Below are 12,175 nucleotides of genomic sequence, written 5' to 3' on the forward strand. Positions count from 1 at the left end.
GTTTCAATATATACATTCCAGAAGTTTTGCTGGATGAGCATCCAGCACAGATAGGCTAAAATCAGAGAAAAATTCAAGGAGAATTCAGTAATGTCATAAGTATTCCTGAGTCATATAATATATAAAGGAGCAGATAATCCATACAGACCCTGTCTTTTGGTTCACTAATGAAAAGAAGCAATCAAATATCCAGTTAAACATCAGGGTAAGCAGCTAATATGAGAGGCATTTCTTTTTATATCTGTCTTAGTATTTTATCATTGTGAAGAGACACCATAACAAAACCTCTTATAAAGGAAAACATATATTTGGGGCTGGCTTACAGTTTCAAAGGTTTAGTCCATTGTTATCATGACAGAAACCATGGTGGCATGCAGCAGACATGGTCCTGGAGAAGAAGCTGAGATTTCTACATCTTTACCCACAGGCAGCAGGAGACTACCTCATTGGGCCTGGCTTGAGCATATGAGAGAGATCTTAAAGCCCACCTCCACAGTGGGACACTTCCTCCAAGGCCACACCTCATAGTGTCACTCCCTGTGGCACAACACATGATTCTGTGGGGGCCATTCCTATTCAAATTACCACAGTAACTGTGAGAAAAGAAAGAGGAAGTAAGAATACTCCTGAGGATGCTCTGCAGAGGCAGACAAAGAGGGTCTAGAAGACATTCCAGGTTACTTTAATTTTTCTTAAAAGATGGGTGGATGTCAGTGAAGGCTCCCCCTCACTGTGTTTTTATCCTTTGAGTTCTCTTCTATCTCTAGGCCTGAAGAACCAAAGTGTCAATAGTTTTCTGTACCCAGGTCTGACTTAAATATAAACTGTGGGATAAAGGGTGCCCCTTGTAGAAAAATAACTCAGAGAACTGTGTTTTTCTACATCTTTATCTCTTTATAGGATGGGGGTACTGACTAAGTTTTTTCAGCTTGTCTGTTTTTATTTTCAGATGCACCTAAACTGATTGTGGGTATTTGTCACATCAAGTCTAGATAGGGAGGATCCAGACTGGATCTCGACAAAATTATCTCCAATAGATCCTAAACTTCATTGTTGAATAAAAGTGCATAACTTCTGGAAGACACTAGAGAAACCACACTTCTGATTTTGGCAACCTGCCTTATAGAGCTATATTCAAAGCACATTGCACAGTGATCACAAACAAGGAAAATATTTTTATGCACAGGCTCTGTTCCCCATGCTCTAGGCAGCTCAGTCTTCAGAATAAAGTCATTCAGAGGCTGGTGTCCTGGCTCAGGGAGATGCAAAGGCCACTTGGGTCCCAATTGAATACCTGCCTCCCTCCTAGTTTCACATTCAGCCCAGGGGAAGATCCAGCATATCTGCTCCAACAACTCAGCTGACCACTCCTTATTATCTTTGGAAAGCAACCCCTAGCTCACCATGTCGGTTCTTCCAAGCTCAACTACACTCTTCTCATAGATCCTGGCAGTGGTCTCACAGTGCAGCACATGCTCCTACCTGAGTAATGGAGCAAGGTTGCAACCTGGAGCCTAGAAGAGCCCTCCAACCCTGTAGACTGCTGTGTCCACTAGGAGGCCCTTATTGGGTAGTGAGTCTTGAGTGACAAGAGTAGCTTCCTTAAGAAGACAGTGTGCTGAAGGGACACAGCACGGTGCTTATCTACCCTGGCCTTCAACCTTAGACAAAAACCAGTCCCAGTTCTGCAGAGATTTGCAAATTCAGAAGCATTCATGCCTGGCCTCCAAAAGCTGACTTTGCTGTCTTCCTTTACTTAACCAAGAACCCAGTAGTTGTTCAGTCCAAAAAGCTTCATGTCTCATCTGGTCTTCAGTATGAACAGGAATTCCCAAAAGTGGGCTGTATCACCACTAACTGAATAAACTTGCTAGAGAGAGCTAGGGCAAACAGGCAAAGAATAAAGCTTCCTTCTTCCATGTTCTGTATACAGGCTGCCTTCATGAGTAGCCTAGATTAAAGATGGATCTTCCCACTTCAAAAGAACCAGATTACTGTTGGATTTTACTGTTTCACATGATACGTCCCTCACAGGTATAATAAACTGAACTGGTTTTAGTTAATTCCAGATGTAGTTAAGTTGACAACTAAGAATACCAACCATAAGAGCCTATATATATAAGAATCTAGAATTGCAGAGAAAGGTTTCTTATCTCTAGCAAGCAAGGAGAGCATGGGAATAATTTCCAAAGATTCCTAAGCATGTTCAGTTAACAAACCCACTTCTAAACATGATCATAACATAAAAGCAGAGATATGTGGGGCATTCTTAACACAAAGTCATGCAGAAAGCTATGTAAAATATAAAAATGATGGACAGAAATACTTCTGGCATGTTTATCTTGTTCTTAGTGGAAAATCAAGTAAATGATAATTTGAAAGCTGATTGCTTGGGAGCTAATGCTGCTATCATGATGTATGATCTGAAATATATATATTTATATTATTATATATTATTATGTATTATTATGTATTATATATCATTATATTATATTATATTATATTATATTATATTATATTATATTATATTATATTATATTATATTATATTATATATATCAATGCCACAATTCCTACAAATGCAAAAGACGGGAAAATGCATAAAATATGGATGTTGTTCTTAGATGGATAGGTATGCTGAGCTATTCTAACCTCAAACAAGGTTGCGTTAGCTTTTGTACAGCGTGACTCAGAGGAAGGCCACAGCTGCTTCCATGCAGGACCAGAAAAAGCTCATTTTAACTAGCTCTGGCAGCTGACTTTCTCAGGGCTGTCACATTATTGTAGAGAATTCCATTCTTTTTTTTAACCGTTTATGTGTTACCTGGATATGTCTGTGCACAGTACCTGTAGAGGCCAGGAGAGGGCATTAGATTCCCTAGGACTAGAGCAGCTTCTTAGTGAACATGGGAATGCTGGGGATGGCACCTGGGTCCTCTGCAACAGCACCCAGTGGCCCTAAACACCGAGCCATTTTTCTAGGACAGTGGTTCTCAACCTTCCTAATGCTGTGATCCTTTAATACAGTTCCTTGTGTTTTGGTGACCCCAGCCATAAAATTATTTCATTGCTACTTCATTAACTCTAATTTTGCTACTGTTAGGAATAATAATGTAAATATCTGATATGCAGGATATCTGATTTGCAATCACTGTGAAAGAGTTATTAAATACCTATGGGGGTGCAACTCACAGGTTGAGAATTATTGATCTAGGCCCTCTCATTTTCATTTAGATTTTATTTTTTATTCATTGTCAATTAAAACATTACATCACTTTTCACCTTCCTTGCCATCCCTTCATCCCTACTTAATTTCCCTACTCACGCCTTCTTGTTTGTCAAGTCTCTCTATACAATATACTTATATGAATAAGTGTATGCAAATATATGACTGTATTTTGTTTAGTAACTTTTTTTGGTTGTGTATATATAGTTTCAGGGTTAACCACCTAACCATGTATTAGGTAACCAGTTAGAGAGTTCATCCCTGCCTTAGGCTAAGTCTTCCACTTGAAGGAGATTCCATTCTTTAATGATGAACAGGAGTCTGATCCCCTAGTGTCCTAACCAGCCTTGGACAAAAAAAACATAGTCAAGAATAGAAAACATGAGCTGAAGAAATAGCTCAGCAGTTGATAGTACCGAAGACTTCCAGAGCATGCAGAATGTGTTTCAGTATACATATGGTGCTCAACTGTCTGTAATCCAGCTCCAGGAGACCTGACACTTGCTTTCTGTCCCCCTCACCACCAGGCATGAACTGGGTACAGAGACAAAATTACAGGGAAAACACCCATACACATTAAATAATAACTTTAAAAAATTTTAAAGAGACAATTGCAGAATAAAACTCATTTTTTTTCAAGCCAGTCATGGTGATGCATGATTTACATCACAGCACACCAGATGCAGAGGCAGAAAGATCACTGTCAGTTTGGGGGAAGCTTGTACTACATCAACACACACACACACACACACACACACACACACACACACACACACACACATACACACACACGAAAAGAACAAAACTGAATAACAAAAGAAAAGAGCATTGGAGAAATGAGAAGATACCTCTTAAGGTCTTTACAGTTTTCACTCACTCATTACCATACAATCCATCATTTTCAAAAACAGAGTTATCCAGCATCCAGCATGTTATCACATGCCATTAATCCCCAAACCTGGGAGACAAAGGCAGGCTGATCACCATGAGCTCAAGGCCAGACTGGTCTAAATAGTCAGTTCCATAGTAAGACCCATCTCAAAAAACAAACACTAAAAGGGAAATATATTTTTCATTTGTGTTTTAGACAGTGTTCTATTGCTATGCAGAAGCACCATGACCACAGAAACTCTTATAAATGAAAGCATTTAATTGGGGCTTTCTTATGGTTTCAGAGGTTTAGTCTACTATCATTGTCTTTCTTAGGGTTTCTACTGCTATGATAAAAACACCATGATCAAAAAGCAAGTTGGGGAGGAAAGGGTTTATTTGGCTTACACTTCAGCATTGCTGTTCATCACTGAAGGAAGTCAGGACAGGAACTCAAGCAGAACTGGAACCTGGAGGCAGGAGCTAAATACTTGGCTCAGCAGCTAAGAGCACTGGAATACACACTAACAAAACTTATACACTGAAATCAAATTAATTTTAATTAAAAAAGAATAACAAATACATGAAAAAACTTTGTTTACAATATGGAGTCATGTGTGTGTGTGTGTGTGTGTGTGTGTGTGTGTGTGTGTGTGCGCGCGCGCGCGCGCGCGCGCGCGTGCGCGTGTGTGTCTTTATACCATTTGCATACCTGGTGCCAAAAGAGGCCCAAAGAGTGCATCATATCTCCTGGGTTGGGAATTACTGAGCCATCTGATGAGGGTCCTAGTAACCAAACTTGAGTACCCAATAGTAGCAGTATTACCAAGCCTACCCTCCACTCCCAATATTTCATTATAATGCAAAGATAAATATGCCGCCTTCTGTGGTCTATGACTTGAATGTGATGAAAGTCTTATTTAGTGGACTTCTAGCCTTCTGTGAGTGGACTCTCCACATTTCTTATCATTTTTAACAAGATTCTCTTGATGTGAGTAAAGACAACAAAAGGTTTTGTTAAGTAGTCATGAGTCCAGCCAGGTTATATTATGAAAAGTTCCATAATTTGAGATATAGGGGTTTTTTTTTGGGGGGGGGCGGTGGTTAAGACAGGATTACTCTAAGTAGTCATGCCTTCCCTGAAACTCACTATGGACTGTTTTGGCCTCAAACTCAAAGAGATCTGCGTGGTTCTGTCTCCCAAGTGCTGGGATTACAAGTATGAACCACTAAGCCCAGCTGAGATATGATTTTTAAGTGATCTATCTTTGAATCAAAGCATGAAAAGACAATATAAAATTTAAACAGGAACTGTCATTGTTTTTATGAACAATAACTCTTTTCAAAATTCTACAATGTATTAATTTCAACTGGTAAATCATTTCAGATGTTCTCAACATTTTGGTTATTTATTTTCCTTGCTTTGTTAACTTCAATCTTTTAAACTGTTTTAACTGTGCACATATATTTGTGCTATGGTGTGCATATGACACTCAGAGGACAATTTACAGGTATTAATTACTACATCCTATAAGTGAGTTCTAGAGACCAAACCCAGGAAGTAAAAGTTTGGCTGCCAGTGACCTCACTGGCCTTATTTAAGATTAAAAATTATTTATGTATGTGCTGGTGTGTGCGTGTGCATATGCCACAGCCCACCTGTAGACATAAGAGAAAAATTGTAGGAGTAATATGTGTCTCCCAGAGATTAAACTCAGGTCATCAGTCTTAGTACCAACCAACTTTACCCACTGAGACTATTCTTAGGGATTCATTTGTGCTTCTGAGAAAGTGTTATGAACAAGTGTTTCATCCTCAGAATAAATTAGCATATTCCATAAATAAATAAATTGCAGTATAAATATAATTTTCATTTGCAAATATGATTTATTATTAAAATTGTTTTGTGTTCCTCCATCCTTAGATAACAATATTTTACAATCTGAATAGGAGACGATATTTTACTGATGTAATGCTTCTACTAATCTTATTTGAGCACCAGTGAGACATCTCATTGGGAAAAATATGTCTGTGGTGTTCAAGGGTAGAAATCTGACATTGATCATTATACAAAAAGGGCAAAAACAATCCCCCCAAAGTTTTCTTCTTGTACCCACATATGTCATGGCCTATACACCTATAATCACTTTACACAGAGAGACAGACAGACCAAAAACAGAACTGTTCTTTTAAAAAATAAATGTCATTGCCCTTACATTATATGGCATCTCTAGATAATTCCCTTAGGAGGCAAAACTTCAAGATGAAGTGTTAAATGGATAAAATTTGGATCATGAAGATACAGAAATATCAAATAATATATATATACATCCTTAGCATATCAAGCTATGTTATGAGATTTACAGTGGATTGCTGAATATCTTACTTTATTACATCTCTATCAGGTAGATGAAATTGTTGCTTTAGATACACAAGACATTTACTATTTGTCATATCATCTTTTATTAAGTATTTTAACATTAATATTTAAAAAAAAAACATGTTTAGTCTCTCAAATGTGGACATCCAATTTTCCCAGGACCATTTGTTGAGGATACTTTCTTTTCTTCAGGTTATGCATCTTTTATCAGATGTTAAATAGGTGTAGCTTTATGTACTCATGTTTGGGTGTAAATTTGCTTCCATTGTTTTTCATGTCTGTTTTTCTGCCAATAGCCTATTGTTTTTCTCACTGTTGGTTTGTAGTATATGTTGAAATACAGAATGTTAATCTCTCCAGAACTGTTGGTTTTGTTCAGGATATTTTTTTGCCTACCTGGGGTCTTTTGTGGTTCTATATGAATTTTAAGATAGATTTTTATATTTCTGTGAAGAATTATATGGGAATTTTAGTTGGAATTGCACTAAATAGCTTCATATAAAATGGTCATTTTCATATTATTAAATCTACCAATCTGTGAGGGTCAGATACGCTTCTTTTTCTAGTGTCTCTCTATCATTGCAGATGTCCTTCACTTCCTTGAGTAGAGTCATTCTTACTTATTTAATTTTCTTTGAGGTTATTGTAAATGGGATTTTATTCACCATCTCTTTCTTTGCATGTTGTTTGTATATAGAAAAGCTATTGATTTGTGCGAGATGATTCTGTATCCTGTTATACTGAATTAGCTTATTGTTTCAAGAAGTTTTCTGTGGAACTTTTGGGATACCCCATGTTATCCATAAATAGGGATATTTTGATTTATTCCTATATTCATATTCCTTTAGTTTCCTTCTCTTGCCGAATAACACCAGCCAGTACTTAGAGCTTACAACATTATAAATAGTGAGTATAACAGACATTATGTCTCATTTCTGACTTCAATTGGATTTCTTCAAGCTTCTCTTTGTTTAGAATGATATTGGCTGCATTTCTCAAAATACCTTTAGTATGTTGAGGTATTTTTTTTTCTCTATCTGTTCATTGACTAGTACATTTTTCATTAAGCCATGTTGGATGCTCTCAAATGCTTTTCCTTCATCTATTGAAATGATCATGTGATTTTTGTTTTTTAGTCCATTTATGTAGTTTGTTACATTTATTGGCTTGCTTAAATTGAATTATTACTGCATTCCAGGGACAAAGTCTACTTAATGTCTACTTGGTCATGACAGATAGTCTTTTTGCTGCATGTCTGTATACTGTTTGAAAGCATTATATTGAGGAATTAGAATCTAGGGCTTGGCAGGAGGAAAATCAATATGGGAAGGAACATAATTATATTTCAATTTGAAATTCATACCATTACAAAACAAAGACAAAATAAAGGCCTTGTCTGGTAAGACAATGAAAACAGGTGTCATCCATCAAAATAAAGTTGTAGTTGTCCAGAGATTTGGAATATCTTTACCATATGTAACTCAAAAAGTATAGTAAATCATACAAATAGATAAGAAAAGAGAATCACATGATTCTTTCATGAGGTGTAAAAGGCCTTTGGCGATATCCAATACATGTGAATGACAAAAACCTGACAAAAACAGTACCTGAGGGAACATGACACATCATCACAGAGGCTATATCCCCCTACAAGGAGAAAAAACCTCTAAGCAATCCCACTAAACTCAGGAATGAGACCGGGGTGTCTACTATCCCCATTCCTTTCCAACATAGTACTTAAAGTACTCACTATCACTAAAGTAATAAGGCAAGATAATAAAATTAAAGGACAAATAGCAAAAGAACTTGATTCATCCCTATTTTCAAATGGTGTATTATGCACAAGAGATTCCATGCCTGGAGAATTACAGGGGCCAGACAACTGTTGTACACGCACCATGAGCCCTGGGTTACAGCAAAGAGCCTACCATAATACATACACTATTTATGTTGAGTTATAGGCATGAAACTCCCACAGTACATGAATCATGAATGTTGGGTTACTGGTTTGAATCTCACACAGTACACTCACAGTGAGTGCAGTGGTATTGGGAAAAACATCCCACAGTACATGCACCATGAGTATAGGATTATAGGCATGAGCCTTCCATAGTATATGCACCATGATTTCTAGGATACAAGTGTCAATCACTATACATATACCATGGGTACTGTGCTGCAGCAAATAGCCACTATAGCACATCCACTGTGAATACTTGGTTATAGGCATGAACCTCCCATAGTACATGCACAGTGAATGCTGGGATACTGGTTTCAATTTCACATAGGACATTCATAAGGAATGCTGTGTCATTAGGGATGAGCCCCCCAAAGTATATGCACTGTGAGTGCTAGGATACATGTGTGGGCTGCCCTCACTAGAGGCACTGTGAGTGCTTGGTTACAGACCTAAGTGTCCAGAGTACACGCAGTATGTGTGCTGGTTTACAACCATGAGCCCCCACAAATACATGCACCATGAATGCTGTTTTACAACCATAAGTCCTCACAAATACATTCACATGAATGTTGGGATACAGCCTGGAGCCTCCCAAAGTACATGCACCATGAGTGCCAGATTACAGGCATGAGCCCACCATACTACATGTTCTGTGAATACTGGGTTATAGTCATGAACTTTCCACAGTGTAAGTACAATGAGTTCTGGGCTATAGGTTTGAGCCTCCCACAGTACATGCATCATGAGTACTGGTATTCAGATGTCAGCCTCCTAAAATAAATGAATCATGAGTGATCTGTTATAGGCTAGTGCTTCTTGCAGTACATGCACCATGAGTTCCAGGCTACAGGCATGAGTATTAAAAAATACATGCACCTTGAGTGCAGATTTACAGGCCTAAGCCTCCTAGAGTAAATGCATCATGAGTACTTATCATACAGATGTCAGCCACTAACAGTCCCTACACTGTGAGGGCTGGGTTACAGGACTAAGCCCACTATAGTAAATGTATCATGAATGCAGCCTTATACAGATAGGACCCCATAGTACATGCACCATGAGTGCTCCTTTATTGGTATGATCCTCCCACAGTAAATGCACCATGAGTGCTGGGCTATAGGCATGAACCTCCCACAGTATGTAACATGAGTAATAGGATTTCACATTCCAGCTTCCCATAGTATATGCATGATGAATACTAGTATACAGATATCACTCTCCCACAATATATGCATAATGAATGAGTTACAGGCTGGATCCCCCCATAGTACATGCACCATGAGTTCTGGGTTACAAGTTTGAGTCTTTTACTGTGAATGCTAAGTTAAATGTGCATGTCTCCATGTAATTACGTCATGAGTGCTAGGATACAGCATGAGCCTTCTACAATACATGCATCATGAGTGCTATACTGTAGGCCTGAACCTTCTAGAATACATGCAGAGAGAGTGCTGGGTCATAGGCATGAACTCATCATGCACTGTGATTGCTTAGTTATAGGTGTGAGCAATCCACAGTAAATGCACTACGAGCACTGGATTATATTGTATAATCTACTCTGAAAAGAAAAAAAGAGAGAATATGGATATGATAAGATAAAAAGGTAGATTATTGAAACTTGCTGTGGATATCATTCTATATAAATAAAACACTGATGGCCAGTGACCAGGCAGGAAGTAGGTGGCCAGGCAGGAAGTAGGTGGGACAAGGAGAGAGGAGCAGAAGGCTGAGGAGAGACACTGCCAGTTGCCGCCATGACCAGCAGCATGTCAAGACACTGGTAAGCCACCAGCCACATGGCAAGGTATAGATTTATGGAAAATGGACTAATTTAAGCTATAAGAACAGTTAGTAAGAAGCCTGCCACGGCCATACAGTTTGTAAGCAAAATAAGTCTCTGTGTTTACTTGGTTGGGTCTGAGCGGCTGTGGGACTGGCAGGTGACAAAGATTTGTCCTGACTGTGGGCAAGGCAGGAAAACTCTAGCTACAGAAACTACTTTGATAAAGTAACTACTTGTTTTAAATATTTTACATTGGATTAGATTTTTGTATATTGTATACAAATTTTGTACATTAATACAAATTTGAGATTATTTTTCTTAGAACATACTATACATACATTTCTACTCTTGTTCAAGATATTGTACCTACACAGTTCTTTTAACAATGTAATGCAAATTGTTAGTCCCTGAAAGTTATTATTACCAACTAATTAAGATATAAAGAAGAGCCAGGCAGTGGTGGCACACGCCTTTAATCCCAGCACTCGGGAGGCAGAGCCAGGTGGATCTCTGTGAGTTTGAGGTCAGCCTGGGCTACCAAGTGAGTTCCAGGAAAGGCGCAAAGCTACACAGAGAAACCCTGTCTCAAAAAAACCAAAAAAAAAAAAAAAAAAAAAAAAAAAAAAAAAAGATATAAAGAAATGCAAGTTAGTAGTTAGTTATTACAATTGAAGTTGTAGTCATATTAGGTATGTTTTCAAGGTCAAACAGAAATATATTTTAAATAAACAGTTCATCTCAAACACTTCAGAGATCTACAGAATATGGCATTTAAGATATTTTAATAACATAGATTCTTTTTTATGACAATGAGACATATCTGCTCCTGGCAGCACCAATCTACTTCAGAGAAGATCATGGGCATGGAAGAAACTCCATATGGAGTTTACTTTGTTTGTGGCAAAAGTTAGCCACTGGGCAAGAATGCACATGCCTTGATTGCTGACACTATGCTGCCTAAAGGGACAAGTGGGACACAAAAGAAAGGACTCCAGAACCTTGTCAAGACAAGGTAGGAGGGCCCTTTAGAAAATCCTGCTTCACCGATGAGTCTGTCATATATGTTAGGCCTGTAGGCAAAAGATGGGTGCCCCAACATTGAAGAGGAACCTTGGGTGACTGTCCAGGCAGACAGCTGTTTCTGTCATTTCTCACATTTTTTGGAAGTTGCTTGCTTGCACTTCCTGCTTACTCAATTAATATTATTTCTTCTTGGGTCTCTGAAGGAGTTGAAGACTAAATAGTTATAGTTTTCCTTGTTAACAAATTCAGAAAGGAAACTCACTAAAGGTGTGTAAAGTGTATAAATTTGAAAGACATCAAAAGATAGTTTTCAGTTGGTAATACAAGTTAGGATAGAACATGAAGTATGTACAGCATTTTGGACTCAGCAAAATAGGATAAATAATGGAAATTTTTCTCTGAATCTGTCAAATGTTAATGGACTGGATATTGTTAATGTAATTCTTGACTGTATATATTCTATATACTTATTATACATATTGTATATAGTTTTTGTTATATTAGTTGTAACCTTCTTTTATTGTTTTAGACAAAAAAGGAGAAATGTGGTGATATATTGTGTACCCAATAAACTTGCCTGAGGATCAGAGGACAGAGCCAGGCACTAGATTAGACATAGAGGTCAGGCAGTGGTGGTACACACCTTTAATCCCAGCACTTGAGATCTCATGCCTTTGCTTGGAAAGCACACATGCCCTTAATACCAGGAAGTAATATGCAGGACAGAGAAAGGTATATAAGGCATGAGAAAACAGAAGCTCCGTCTCATTAGGCTGAGGATTTCATAGAAGTAAGAACTAGTGGCTGGCTGTTCTGCTTCTCTGATCTTTCAGTTTTCACCCTGATATCTGGCTCTGGGTTTTTTATTAAATGACCATCTAAGATTCAAACAAGTGCAAACTTGTACAGCCACTTTGGAAATCAGTATGGGGGT

This window comes from Peromyscus leucopus, chromosome 17 (genome assembly GCF_004664715.2).
Source record: "Peromyscus leucopus breed LL Stock chromosome 17, UCI_PerLeu_2.1, whole genome shotgun sequence".
In the NCBI taxonomy this organism is placed as follows: Eukaryota; Metazoa; Chordata; class Mammalia; order Rodentia; family Cricetidae; genus Peromyscus; species Peromyscus leucopus.